The sequence below is a fragment of the Saccopteryx leptura genome, chromosome 3, assembly GCF_036850995.1.
Source record: "Saccopteryx leptura isolate mSacLep1 chromosome 3, mSacLep1_pri_phased_curated, whole genome shotgun sequence".
Classification (NCBI taxonomy): domain Eukaryota; kingdom Metazoa; phylum Chordata; class Mammalia; order Chiroptera; family Emballonuridae; genus Saccopteryx; species Saccopteryx leptura.
The window spans coordinates 250,909,648-250,925,824 of NC_089505.1; positions in this window are offsets into that span (position 1 = coordinate 250,909,648).

The following is a 16,177-nucleotide window of genomic DNA, read 5'->3' on the forward strand; positions in this document are numbered from 1 at the left end:
GAGACAGGAACTAGTGAAACCCTCATTTTGCAGAGGAAGAAACTGACCTTTAGAGAGATTATAAACCACGAGCCATTGCGTCAGAAGAGTTTCTACAGTCATCTCTGGCTCTGGCCAGGTTTGGAGACACTGGGAACGTTGGTCATAACATGTGTAGCAGAAATCTGAAATGACAAGGTTTAAGGTAGAATCAAAGAATCATGGAATTAGGGGGTAAACAGAAAAGATATAGATTTTTGTGATGGGATTGGGTTTGCCAGATAAAACACAGGACACCCAGTGAAATTTCAATATCAAATAAACAACAAATTATGTTTCAGTAAAACTATGTCCTAAATGTGGCCCGGGATTACTCAATACTAAAAAGTGATTTGTGATTATCTGGAGTTTGAATCTCACTGGGTATGCTGTATTTTTATTTATTAAATCTGGCAATCTTGAGTGAATTATGGCTGGGCGGTGGTGGATAGGTAGATGGATCTGTAGGGGATAGACTTTGTGGGATTAAGTTTTCAAGTGTAAAGGGCCTGTGGGTGGTTGCGGGTGTGGCCGTCGGTATTGTGCCATGTGCCTTTGTCTTCCATGGAAGGCAGGGGCACAGGAGAGTTTAGAGAGGATAATAGTCCGTGAAGAAAACAAAACATTTGCTGCCAAGTAGATAAGAATGTGAACCTTTGCCTTGTGATTACACCAGTGAGTCACTGTGTGACCTTTGATAAATCACACAGCCTCTCTGTTATGCAGAGTTCCACATTAATATAGATGAGATAACAATATTGGTTTTATCTCTACCACACAGGGGAACAAGGTCACTTAAGTATTGCTTATAAATTCCAGGATTGAGAGAGGGCAAGGGAAGGGTGTTTTTGTTGTATTACTTCAAGGAGAAGGAAGAATAAAGAAATAGTAATGTAAGAAACTTCCAAACCTGTAAGAATTTTTATGAGCTTATTTGAGCCAAACTGTCCTGGCAGGAAGCAAAGTCTCAATGGATTGAGAAAATGCTCCAAAAAATGGCGATTTCATCACTAATTTTGTATGTTAGAATCAAAGGGAAAGACTTAAGGGAGTTACATGAAATCCATTGGTGAAAGATTAGGGAGGGGGGGGAGAAAGCAAAGTGAGGAATCTCTGGGATTGGGTAAAAAGTAAAAGTGTATATACTGAAACTACATAGGCAGGCATAAGATAGTTAATAGTTCATTAACGTGAATACAACAGTGAGCAGGTTCGTGGGTTCCTCTGGAGGATGCCAGCCCTGAGGGAGGCAGGAAAAGAAGGGTACAGCTTGTGGATGCAGAAGACAACAGACAGGCTCATTATTGTAGATGCAAAAGACAGGCTCCATTAAGGTAAGCGTTGACCTTTCTTAAAGAAACATTCCTCCCTAGCACATGACTACCCACCATGAACTGCTTTTAGTTGGAAAGCTTTAATTTCAAACCATCCTCTGTGGTTACCTGGTTACCATAGGTCTCTGAGTCTGTAAAGCCACCATGCGGGCTTCCCCTGAGCGTGTCAGGTTCAGCATGTGGCCCCTTTTTCATCCATGGAAGCTTGGGTAGGATTGGGATTCTTTTCTAATTTCTTTGGGAAACACTCACTAAATAATGACTCCAATCTAATATAGGATGCTCTGATTACAACTTACACTGTGTTTCCAAGACTTAATTCACCTTACCTGAATGTTTCCCTAGTTAGCTGTGTGTATCACCCTCTAACTGAATCAGCGGAAATTAGCAAATTCAAACATCAGCTGTTTCTTTTCTGTGTTTAACGGGAAGCCTATTGCAACCCATGATTGCCCAGGATTTATTTTTCCGCCAGTGCTAAAGCAGCACAACGCCAGCAGGATCTGGGCTGGGAGTGTGTGCCGATAAAAGCTGGGTTGTTATTGTTTCTTTTTTCTGCCATCGCATTTGCATTGAATCGGCAAATGAACAAATGAATGGGGCTCTAATTATCTTTAGAGATAGTTTCACTGAGCCTGTGTTATTTTTCTAATAAAACTAATACGACCCAAGAAACGAGGATAGACAAAAGTACAGGTGGAGGGCATCGAGGTGAGCACTTTTGGTCATATCCAGAGGTCTTTGAAGCCTCCTCCTGCAAGTAATCAACCAGCCAGAGCCAAAGGTAAAGCAGGGCACCGGGTATGAAAACAGGGGGAAAGTGGCACAGAGGACACAAGTAAAGAAGACCCCAGCCAAGTGGCCAAAAAGGGTGGGAGACAGGTGAGCCTAGTGACTCAGGTCGTAGACAGAGCAGCCCACATCACCCTCTAATGCAGGGCAGCTTTTCAGTCAGTGGAATGCAAAATCAAAATAATCATGCCTTCTGATCATTTGCAAAGGACTTCCATACACAGTAGCTCATTTCATCCTTATTTTACTGGTGAGGAAATGGACACTCATAATGGTAACTGACTTACTTGAATGCATATCAGAAGTCACATTCAAACTCAGATCCAAACAGAGCAGGGCCAGGACTTTTCCCACCAGACCCACAGTATTTTCCAGGTGGAGTAAATAAATACCTGTCAAAACAGAGTCTCCGTCCTCTTACCTACAGCTGTTGAAATTCCCACCATGGGCATCACCTTTGAAGTTAGGGAAGAAAACAAACTGTACCGTATAACCCAGGTTATGTAGTGACAGGGAAAGAAATTAGGGACCAATTCTTTCTGGATATTTCATCCTGCTTGTCATCTTGGAAAGCATGTTTTCTTGGCACTCATTCACTCGTTCACTCGTTCATTAAAAAGTGTAAATTAAACCTCTATATGCTGGACACTGCTTTAGGTACTATGTACCCAGTGGTGAATAAAAGAGAGATGTTACATACCCTTAGGGCTAACGACATGGTGACAGAGACCGGACTCTAAGCAAGAAAACAAAGGCTGCCTTACATATCTAATTATCAAGGGTAATGATAGGATGTTTTAAGATAAAATACAGAGGGGGCTTCTCCAGTTTAGAGCCGGCCCCTCTAAGGGGGTGACCTGACAGTTGAGAAGGGACCCTCCAGGTGAGAGCAGGAAGAAAGAATTTGAGAGGAGGCCCTGAGGAGAGAGTTCTGCCCTTGCAGGAACTGAAAGCAGACTCCTGACACTGGAATGAGGTGAGGGTACAGTGGCAGGTGGGAGTGAAGAGGACCAGTCTGGGCTTCTGTCCACACACAGGTGGGTCTGGCTTCTGGGAGGAGAGGGGAACTACAAACGCTCGGGAGACACCAACGGGATTTTGGTGATCTTCAACTTTGTCCACTTTCCAGTGTGCAACTCTGGGTACACTGAGAGCCTGATGCGTCCAGGGGTAATTTATCCCGCCCTTTGGTGCCAGATCCCATCTCTGTGGCTGCTGTATAGTGAATGGCCTTCACAGCCATGTGGGACCAGGGGAAAGCAAACCTAAGTTGCCAGTTAGGTTTGTAAGCCCTGGCTTGTTGGCTCAGTGGTAGAGCGTGGGCCTGGCAGTGGATATCCTGGGTTCGATTCCAGTCAGGGCACACAGAAGAGGTGACCATCTGCTTCTCCACCCCTCCATCTCCACTTCTCCCTCTCTCTCTTCCCCTCCCATAGCCATTGGTTGAAGCAAGTTGGCTTCCTGAGCTGGGGATGGCTCCCTGGAGCCTCCACCTCAGGTGCTAAAAATAGCTCAGTGGCCAAGCCAACATCGCTAGATGACCAGAGCATGCCAGAAGGGGGCTTGCCAGGTGAGGCACATATGGTAATCTGTCTCTCTGTCTCCCCTTCTCCCACTTAAAAAAAAAAAAAAAAGAAGAAAGAAAATATTTTCTCAAGCCCCAAATGGAGACTGTGCCATAAACTGAACACAAGTCATGGTCACCTGGGAAGGCTGCTCTCTGGTGCCAACCCCAGTTTCTCCTGTCCTGGCGTTTGCCATTTGTGGCCGAATAAACACCCCGGCTCAGTGCTGGGCGGCAGATCATTAGGAGTAACTGATTAACAGCTGCTGCTGTGGACTTTCTGGAGTTCTGTTTTCCGCAACCTGAAAGAGTGCCTGCTTTATGATTTTTTAATTAGAGTGCAAATATCATAGCCCCATAAACCTTTTGATTTATTGCTGACAGGTGTGAAAGTTTGCGCTTGCCTGAAAGGGCCCCACGTCTTCTGTTATCTCTACCCATTTTCTCAGGCTGTCCTGGCCCCCAGCCATTGGGGGTGCTTTCTCTGACGGAGGGGGGGTGGCGGGGGGATTCTATACAAGGGCAGCAAACAACAAGACCGCCAAATGAAGAGCTTACCCTCTGATTTCCTCAGCATCTCTTTCGGGACCTCTTTCTTCTGTCACTTCTCCCCAATTCTTTCCTAAACCTCTGGGTGATCTCAGTCTGGTGAACGAGTCCCCACAAGGGCTCCCTTTTCCAGAGACCTTCTCTGTGTCCTCATTTTCCTCATGACAGTATCCCATGTTCTGTGGCTCCAGCTCTTTTAACTGCCAGGGGACAGAAATTAATTTAAGAACTCATTCATGAACTCTTTTAGTCAAAAATATTATTCCAGGTGCTCGTAAGAGAGCACTGAGCCTACTGACGTTCTCATTATTGGAGTACACATTCTAGAGGAATGCAATAGAAAATATGTACTTGACCAAGTGAAATAGAAAGATAAATTCCAGCAGTCCTATGTGCTATGAAGATGATATAATTGGACATGTGGAAGACAGTGACTGGGAAGTTGTGTTGGCCAGAACAGATCATCTTTTTATCCCCCCTACTTCTACTTCTTCTGGAAGACCTCTTTTATTCTTCTTGTTCTCGCTACATACTGATTTTTCTAACCACTCAGCCAAAAATGACCATCCCGTTTCTCTCTTCACATTGATTCAGTACAAACAATCCACAAGGACCAACCATCCTCCCTGGGTCCAGAGTCCTATAAATTAGAATCTAATTGGTCCAGGTTGATTCAGATTCATCATGATAAAAATTAGCGTTGAGTAATCTGCTGTATCACCTCTGAGTGTGGCTGACACCCTCATTGCTATGCACAGAGAGGCGTTTATTCTAGAGAAAAGGGAGCATATAGGCAGTGTTTTGAGTTAGTTAGGAGAAGAGAAAAAAATATATAATATTTAGTTATTGTCTTTAAGGAGCTTATGGCCTCAGATATTGAGATATGCATATATAAAAATATTGCTCAATTGTAATGCAATAATAAATGGTGCTTCTAATGAACATCAGAGACATTAAGTAACGTAAGAGCTCACAAAGGAGATGGTAGTGGATCAGTGGTCCAGTGAGGTGGTTGGAAATTCTTCAGATGGAAAGTAGGTTTTAAAAACTCAAAAATAAAGGGAAGGGCAAAAAATCCCAAAAGCAGGTTTGTTCATAGTTTGCTTTGAGGTGTTAAGAAACCCAGAAGGAATTTGAAAAGCTTTCAGAAAGGTAACCAACTAATAACCTTGTTTGCAAGATTGTTGTAAATTGTAGACCTAGCCATTCTGACAGAGAGTAATCCAGAAAAGAAGTGATGGGTTCTTAAACGGAGGAGGTAGAATAAGTGTTATAAAGAAACAGTGGGGTTTTTAGAAGCAACATGTTCTATTAAGCTGAATGAAGTCAAACAATTATCTCTGCAAGCTAAACATTAGAAGAAACCTGGCCATCTAGATAAAACACCTGAAATAAATCCCACAGCAATTTAATGTGCTCTCAAAGTCCTCAAGAGAAGGAAGCAAACTTTTCAAAATATGTTAAATTTTAACACTTCTCAATTTTTATACTTATGAATTACTTGATGTTTAGGACAATTGCTAAACAAGTGATAACTTTTACCTGGAGAGTGATAGTTTACACCTGTGTTGTGATTATTAATAGTGTACTTTCCTCTAGAACTGGCACCCAGTTTGGACAACAAATTGAAGGTCACCATATTCCTAGGGCAAGTTGGATAAAAGAAATGATGTCTATTATTATTTCAAATGTCAAAAAATAAATTAAAAATTGTCTGAGTTAGAAGTTTCTAAGTGACTTGGAATTTGAGATATTAAGTCACTTGAAGTTTCTAGCTGGCTATGACATCTCCTTGTAGACTTTAAAGGCACCTCCTTGTAGACTTTGAAGGCATTACAAAACCCTTCATGCATTATAATCCTTTCTCTGATTCTAACTCTGTCAGGCAAATGGACTGATGTTCATTCGTAAGTTTATAATCCCATACAAAAAAAAAAGAAAAAGAATGCATCATAGCCTTTGGTAAAATGACAGTTATTCCTATCTTTGGCCAGAAGAAACATATTTTTGACAGCAAACCAAGAGATTGAGCAGGGTATTATCAGCTTTTCAAACACTAGAGTGAAAAAATAAATGAGTAAAGGATTTGTGTGTCATTCAACAGAGTTTTAGTGTCAGCCATAATAGTTCTTAGTGAAAAAATGTTTAATACCCTCTACTTAATCAAAACCAAATTCCTCATAAATGACTATTTGATAAAAAAGAAAGAAATGTCTATTAGTAACTTATCCTACAATGTAGAATTGCACCCAACCCCAAAGAATGAAGAAAAGCTGATTGAGAATATTCTAAGTACAGTATTAGGGTTTTTGATAAACACAATAAAATCTCAAATACCAAATTGCTCAGCCAGGAACACAATTTGATAACCTTGAACAAGTTGATCCCCACTGATTATTTTTCTCCAAAAGCTTAAAGTGTGAATAAAATGTTCTGGTATTTCACTTTCTCATCAGTTTTTACATAGTGGGGTTTTCAAATTACTCATATCTTTCTCTTCTATTATCCTCCTTTATCTTTCTTAGAGTTTATTCCAGGAATTATTCATGCATAAGGATTATGTGAGAAGTTTTTTACCTCTAGTGCTTTTTTCTAGTTGTCAAATTTACGGTCCTGACTGATCCAAATTTTCCAAAAATCTATGGCAATTTCTCGACACAAGAAACAGTCATAACATAGCTTTCAGTAGAGTGCCTTAATAACCAGATATTTTCCAAAATTTCTTCAAAAAATAAAATCTGAACATATCTAATTTCCTCAATTTTGATAATGAAGGACAGGAACAATGTGCCTCATTGAGCATGCTAAGCTAGTCTTCAGTTCAGACAATTTCTTCATTCTCTTTATTGATTTAAAGGTTGTCTCCTTTTCAGTGTCACAGGCCAATCCTGAGGTTATAGATGATGGCTCAGCTTAATGGTTAAGAATATATGAGTTAGAACCACGTTGTCTATTCATTCTATTCTATATCCACTCTGCTACTTGCTAACTGGGTAAATTTAGACAGGTTGCTTAATACTATTAGTCCAAATTTTCTTACTTATAAAATAGAATATCAATAGTAATCATCTCAGTAAGTTAAATACACGTTAAGCATTAGCACAGAGCCTGGCATACAGTAGAACCTTAATAAAATATTACCCTGTTACATGAAAAAAAAAAACACACACACAAAAAAACTAGAAGTTAAACAAAGAGCTTAGGTAATCAGTCCCTGAATAATTATAGACTATGCATTTCTCCTCCAACAGATATCTGCTGACATTCTCTTTTTAATACATGATTCATTCTCCAACTACAAGCTTTAAGTTCTCTATCTTTTTGGCACAGACTGAACACCATTCCCTGAAGAGGTTTTTAATTCATTCAGGCCAATGGAAGGCAATCATTATAAGCAATTCAAAGTTCCCTTTGGACTTCCTCTGGGATGAAGCTACAACCGCTTCTTTATTATTTTGTAGAGAAAGGGTGACATCAACCCTGGTAACGTATTAGGGTTGACCCCAAGTTAGGGGGAAATATCTTCACTGAGTTACATTTCTGACCACTACAGTCATGTCAAGAAGATTTCAGACACAATTCCTTGTGGTTTTCTTATTACCACAAATCTACCAGTCAGCCTGGCTTAATGCACAATGGTTCCTCAAGTTACACATTCCAGGTTAACATTTTAAAAGGTATTCTTTCAATTCATTCAAGTTCATTTACTAACTCACTTATACACAGGTAACCACTTTTATCTTCAATCAGAAAGAAGGGCACACAAATCTTTATCTATTTACACTGACATTCAATCAAGATCTTTTCCAATGTGATACTGGCAGAGTTCTGATTTTTATAAACATTTCAAGATTCAAGTCAGTTTTATACTTAGAATTCTTAAAATTTTGCTCCAGTTATCAAGAATACCAGTCACTGTTCAGAGCACATATTCTTTTGTAGATATATAATAGCTACTGAAATCTAGGAGAAATTGATGCTTATTTTAACTTATGGCATGACAGTGCTATAACATAGGTAATTTGGCAAATGTCACTTTCCCTCCCTATAGCTTTTAAAAATACTCACTATTACCACAACTCCTTTCTACAATCCTACTGAATGTCTCTCTGAACAATTAGATACCCATGTTCCTCTTGGGCAACCCCAGTTTGATACAGAATCTAGGTAAGGCCATATGATAACTGCCCTCCACAAAATTTTGATGTAGTCAAGTGTCTGATGTTCTTGTTCAAAAAGGCTATCAAAAATTCCTCAAAAAGCAAAGGACCTGAATAGGTACTTCTTCAAAGAGGACATACATATGGCCAATAGATATATGAAAAGTTGCTCAATGTCACTATCATCAGAGAGATTTAAATTTAAACCACAATGAGATATTACTTTATACCTGTCAGGATGGCTATCAATAATAAATCAATAAATAGGTGTTGGCTAGGATGTGGGTATAAGGGAACCCTCATGCACTGTTGGTGGGAATGCAGACTGGTGCAACCACTGTGGAACAGTATGGAGTTTCCTCAAAAAATTAAATGGGACTACCATATGACCCAGTGATTCTTCTTCTGGGAATTTATAAAAAGAATCTCAAAACTGTAATTTAAAAGAATATATGTTCCCCCATGTTCACTGCAGCATTATTTACAATAGCCAAGATTTGGAAGCAGCCCAAGTGCCTATCAGTAGAAGAATGGATAAAAAAGTTGTGGTACATTTATACAATAGAATACTACGTAGCCATAAAAAAGAAGGAAATCTTACACTTTGCAATAGGTAATAATCTTACCTGGAGATTACTATGCTAAGTGAAATAAACCAATCAGAGAAAGACAAGTATCATATGATTTCGCTTATATGTGGACTTTAATGAACAAAACAAACAAACAAACAAACAAACAAAAAGCATGGCTTTGTCTATTTTGTCTAATTTGTAATAGGTTTCTTTCCTAAAGGATTTTCTAAGGGACTCTAGCTAATAAAAACATGAATGCTATTCTCTCCCTACCCTTTTGAATCTTCTTCAATAGAATCAAGACTTTGGACTGACACATGAATTAACACATCTACAAAGATTAGTTTCAAGATTCCTCTGTTTCAGTCACCCATTAGGACTATTGAGATAGTTTGTAGAAAACACTATTTTCAACATGTCTTGATTTCATAAAGAAAGGAAAGGGCTATGAAATAATCAAGTATTTCTATTATATTTTCAAGAAACCACTGGTGTAAAGAGACAGAAAACATTAGATCAAGCCTCTCAAGACATTCTAATTCTAAGTGAAAAAAAAAGTGTTTTATTATATTTTTAAATCTTGCTGCTGGCTGCCAGAATAGCCACTTGATAGGGTATAATTGCTACCAGAAATGAGGTTGTGCATGAGAAATCTCATTTTTGGCACTACACTAAAAGAGAAAGTAGAACAAGGGGGAATAAAAATCACCTTATTCAGACAGAAGTTTAGGTGTATTAAAATAAAATCTTAATGGAACCAAAGTGAAGACCTATGTCGTGTCCAAAATTTCTGGTGGGAAAGTTTCAGTAACAATGAACTATTTCCCAAATGGGATAATAATGAGCAGTGAAATATTTCACAATAGAAGCAATGTAGTTTCGATAGACCCAGAAAGACACGGGAATATTTTTCACACTGACTCAAAGTGGTCAAGGTTTGGGTTTGCTTGGTTGCTTTTAACATTTAATCTATGCCACCAACATGGGCATGTTCTGGGAATAAAATAATTCAGGGTCTGAGGAGTCAACTAAACATAATGGATCGGACTGTCTCAGTCTCCTGAATTGAATTTATTGGAAGAAATAAATTTTTCTTTTGCTACCATGAAAAATAGCCTAACTTAGTAGATTGTTTCTACATATTTCATTGAAATAAACCCAAAGCATTTGCTATTTCTAATTATTTACTTTTCATTCATTGGAAAAATTTTTTTAGTTTATTTTCAATACCCAACATTAGTTTGGATTACCCCCATCAAGGTTATCAACCTTCTCTATGTGGCCAAAGACAGTAATAACTCTTCCATTCTCATCTTAGTCTAGATCCCAAAAGCATTTTACACATTTGATCATTTCTTCTTTCTGGGAACATGTGTCCTTTTGTCTTGTCTGATTCTGCTCTCTCCTGTTTTCCATCCAATTTATCAAGTTGCTCCAATTCAAGCTTCTTTTCTGGCTCCTCCTGCTCTTCTACTATCTTCTGAGAGTTCAGTGCCCCAGGATCAATCCTGGCCCTAATTTCTTTTTTTTTCCACATTAAGTTCCTATGTAAATTTATCCAATTCTATGACTTTATCTATGCAGTATTGACTCTTAACTTTAGTCTACAGCCCTGATCATGTCCTTGAGTTCCAGTCTCATCTATCAAGCTGCTTTCTTGACATCTTGATTCCTTCCCTCCTACTTACTCTTTCATATATACACTCACAACCTACTTCCCCAAATATGTTTCTGCCCTCAGTCTTTCCCATCTCTGTGAAGAGTGTACTGTAAACTCAGTGGCTACAACCAAAGCCTTAGGAGTTATATTTAATTCCTGTCATATCCTCCTCAATGATTGGCTCACTGTGATTCTAACACAAACCACCATCCTGTACTAGCCTATTAAATGGTATTTTTCTTTTAATCTTACTCTGCACATAGCATCCAAAATAACCTACTTTAATGTAACACAAATAATGTTACTCTTCTGCTTAAAAATCTACTATGCCTCTGGTCATACTCAGAGTAAAATCTTATCATTCATTGTGGCCTACAGAACTTTTCTGGATCTAGCTCATGTCTAACTCTCTTTTCTCAACTCCTGCTATATTCTTCACCACTAATTTTACTGTAATCATTCCCTCTGTCATTATCAGAACAGTGGTTGCCTCTGAGAAGAAGAGCACACATATTGCCTAGAAAGGTGAATGAGGACTTTCTTTTAGTGGTGAGCTTGAGTTGCCAGGTTTGTGCATTTGTCAAAATTCAGTGAAGACTTTTGCATTTCATTGTATGTAAATCTAATTTCAAAAGAAAATTAATATATAATTCTAGTTAATTCTATGATGATGAAGTGGATAAGCAAAAATATATTGATATCTGCAATTTACTTAAAATACTTCAAAATCTATGGTCTACTGCTATATGGAAAAGGACTGTATAGATGAACAGGTGATAAAAAAAAGTATAATATGATGTTAATTATAGAACCTGGATGATGGGTGTAGAGATGTTAACTATTAAATTTATCTTTGCTACATGCTTAAAAATGTTATAATAAAATCTTGAAAAATTATTTTTTAAAGCCTGAAGAGAATCAACTAAAATGATCAAATCTGAAAAGATAGTTGAAAAAGTGGCTAGATAAAACATAAATATACCAAAAAATTAGTTTTTCTATATTTCAGAAAACTAACTAGAAAATGTAATAGAAAAGTAAGACTCAATTCATACTAGCAACAAAGCTATAAGACAAGTTGCAATAGCAATAAAATCTAAAAAATTCAAAGCTATGATGTACATGGGGATATATTTGACAATGTGTGAGTCATATGAAGACTATTACAATACTTTCCTGAACTGTATAAAACCTGACCTGAAATTTCATACATCCTCAGTATAAGATGAGTAAAATCATATGTATTATAGGATGTTCATGCTACCTACACCACTATAAATTAAAATACTGTTAATTAACCAAATAGATTAATGGAACAAAATAGGGGGCCCAGAAAAAGACCCTTCTAAGTTGGACAATTTAATATATCATAAAGGAGTCGTATTAAATCAGGAGGCATACGATTTAATAAAGTATTGACACAATTACATATATATCTAGAACATGATAATGTTTAATCCTTATAATACATTCTGCATGAATAAATTCTAATAAATATAGTACAAAATAATAAACTTATTAGAAGAAAATAAAGTTTTATATTATAGTAGCAGATTATATCTTTCAGAAAAAAACATAATGATCATAAACCATGAAACATAAAATTGAGAAATTTGACCATGTTCAAATAAAAACATCTATAAATAAATAGACATTACAAGGATAAACAGAAAACATAGAGTGAGAGAATTATCTGTGACATAGATAGATATATGACATAAGTAGGATAGAAATAAGTAAAGCTCAGAAATAGAGCTATTTGTTATATGTGTAGCCAGGTTTAATTCATAATATTTTAGAAGTTATTTACAAATAAATGACAAATAAGAAAAATACTAAGTTTCATTAGAGAATCAGAAAAATACACATTGGGACAACAACTATTTCTCTTGCTATTTTTAGTGTGTAAACATGTTGAAGGTAAAATTTAAGTGAAATTTGATAATAATTAGTGTTAGGGAAAGTATGGAGAAAGAACTCATAGGTGGTGGTAGGAGTATAAAAGAGTCCTGGAAGGATACTTTGTAGATTTATCAAGTTTCAAAATATTCTTTTAAGCACATGCTCCAAGTCAAGTCATACGTCTTTATATACACAAATACATAAAGATTAATGTGCAAGTATATTTATTGCAGTGTCTTTAATAATACCCCAAATGGGAGAAAATCTATGTTTGCAACTGTTAGAAATGGTTAAATAAATGGTCCATTCACAATATAAAATACTATGTACAAATTAAACATTTATATACTGACAAGGAAAAAGATCCATTATTTATTGTTGAGTGAAAAGCAAGTTATAAAACATTACATATCTGACATTTGTTAAAACATTATACACTTTTTTGCCTGACCTGTGGTGGCGCAGTGGATAAAGCGTCGACCTGGAAATGCTGAGGTTGCCGGTTCAAAACCCTGGGCTTGCCTGGTCAAGGCACATATGGGAGTTGATGCTTCCGGCTCCTCCCCCCTCCCTTCTCTCTCCTCTCTAAAAATGAATAAATAAAATTAAAAAAAAAAAGACTTTACACTTTTTAAATGTGTAAGAATGGCCCAGAAGTATAAAAGCTAAGGTCTCAATAGTGATTTCCTAGAGAAAGAATACATATCGAAAAAGTGTAAAGGAAGAGAATATTTTTTCACTTTTTAATATTCCCTCTTTGAATTTTTATATGCCATTCTCCCAGACATATTGTAAGAAATAATGCACTATGCACTTCTTGAAACAATTTATTTTAGAAAGAGACATTGCAATTAAAAAAAGAAGGAAGGAAAGAGGGAGGGAAGAAAAAAGAAGAAATGTCGATGGAGAAAAGGAAAAACATATGTTGTGGAATGGAGAACTAAAGGAAATAAGGAAAGTTTAGAAAATGAAAGATAGAGTAACTGAGATAGCCAAATAATGAGGTGTCAAGAAGGCCAAACCTTCCTAAGCCAGCATGATTGAACCCTGGGAAAAGGCCTCCCCTGAGCTCTCCACTGAAGAGGGGCCCACATACCACAAATACACACATCGAAAGTATGTTTGGAAACTCGCAGACCTCCTGTCACTCATGATCGGATGCCCAGAACTGGCCCAGCATGACCCTAAACAGACAGGGTTGTAACTACCCCTAGTGAAGCCCCAGCAAGAAAAATGCTTCTCTGCGTCTCTTCCTGAGTTCTTCTAAACAAAAGGCAGCTGCATGTGAATGCTCAGGAGGTTTGTGAGTAGTGCTCTTGCTGGCTTCAGAGATAGACACTGCATCAAGTTGCAGGCACTATTTAAGCAACTAAAGCATTTAATGAGAGAGAAGACAAACTAATTAACTTGTCAAATCCCTCCTCCATGACAGCACAAATGCAATAAGATTCCTGCATAACAATATCAGTTCCAAATACTCATTTTCTTGCTTGTCTTTGTTTTCCAATTTCTTCACCTTATAGTTTTGGAAGAGGAAATATTTTTCAGCGTTGAACAATTCACAATTTTTATAAATGTGTGTGTTTGCATGCACACCTACATGTAACAGGAAATAAATATAATACCAAGTTCTTCTATTAATGTATAAAACTAGATATTGTTTTGGGAGGTGATGATTATTGCAATATAAGTGTTAGTAATGTATAAAAAGCTAAAATAATTTACAGTAATTTTTGTTAATGATAGTTTATCATAAGCAATAGTTTAAGTATTCAAACATGATATACAACATTCTTATTTAATTTCTAAATATAAGTGTTGTTATACAAGTTTTATTGGCAATCCAAGATGTTCCTGTCACTTCAGAGTAAAATTCCCAAAACTTAAATTAATAAAACACTTTCTAATAACTGCAATGAGTCAAGAAAGGCTCTCAAATTTGGCATTATTATATGGAGTATACAAATAATGCAAAATCTTGATGATAGCAAATTACATAATTAGTGACTTTACTGAAATGAAGATAAGAAATGTGTTTTAAGGAAAATATATAATAACTTATGAGTTACTTATTTCTTAGTATTATTACTCATGCAAGATCATTGGCTCATCAAGAGAATACTCAGACATGTGCAATAATTGAATATATTGGTCTTTCATATTTTGCCTGTGTTGAATGATCTAAAAATGTTAGCTTTAAATCTTTTTATTTTGTTGTTGTAAATACATAAGTCAAGGTTTGAGAGATTTGAAAAGGAAATACAGCTTATTTAAAAGTCTATTAACTTGATTTAGATCCTTTAAATATTTAGTCATAAAATATATGATCCTCAATTTGTACGCTTACCCCAGGCTCTGCAAATTTTAGGCATGGACCTGCCACTGATTTCTTCACAGTTTAAGCCCTCTATCCAGCCTTTCCCTTATCCTGACAACCAACACTTGAGAAACATTGCACAAAACCAAATGACTTATAAATCTGTTCGTACAGAACTTCTTTCACCTTTTTTTTGAAACTGGGCCCTTGCTTTCTCTGTGTTTTAGCCTTCCAGCATCTAATAGATAAGAGAATCCCACATGAAAAGCTTGATCCTCTCTAACATTTGTAAGATATGTCATGAATTTAAATATAGAAATAGACACAAGTTTATGTGTTTATGTATATAACTTGTGCTTATAGTGTACATGTAGTTTATCAGGATTTTCTGTTTGATAAATTCATAGATGACAATCCTAAAATGAATAAAGGAATATTCATGTTCCAAATGTTAGATTAAGTGCTTCTTAAAAGTAATCATAAAACTCAACCACAAACAAGCAAACAATCCAAAAAAAAAAAAATGGGAAGAGGACATGAACAGACACTTCTCCCACAGAAATATTTCTTCCCAGAAGAAATACAAATGGTCAACAGATATATGAAAAGATGCTCATCTTCATTAGCTATTAGAGAAATGCAAATCAAAACTATGATGAGATATCACCTCACACCTGTTAGATTAGCTATTATCAACAAGACAGGTAATAACAAGTGTTGGAGAGGCTGTGGAGAAAAAGGAACCCTCATCCACTGTTGGTGGAAATGTAAAGTAGTACAACCATTATGGAAGAAAGTATGGTGGTTCCTCAAAAAGTTAAAAATAAAACTACCATGTGACACAGCAATCCCTCTACTGGGAATATACCCCTAAAATTCAAAAACACTGGTACATAAAGACACATACAGCCCCATGTTCATCGCAGCATTGCTCACAGTAGCCGAAACATGGAAACAACCAAAAAGCCCTTCAATAGATGACTGGATAAAGAAGATGTGGCACATATACACTATGGAATACTACTCAGCCATAAGAAATGATGACATCGGATCATTTACAACAACATGGGTGGACCTTGAGAACATTAAATTGAATGAAAAAAGTAAATCAGAAAAAACCAAGAACTATATTATTTCATACATAGATAGGACATAAAAATGAGACTCAGAGACATGGACGAGTGGGAGGTGGTTGGTTACGGGGGGGGGGGGAGGAGGAAGTGACACAAAGAAAACTAGATAGAAGGTGACGGAAGACAATTTGACTTTGGGTGATGGGTATGCAACATAGTCAAATGTCAAAATAACC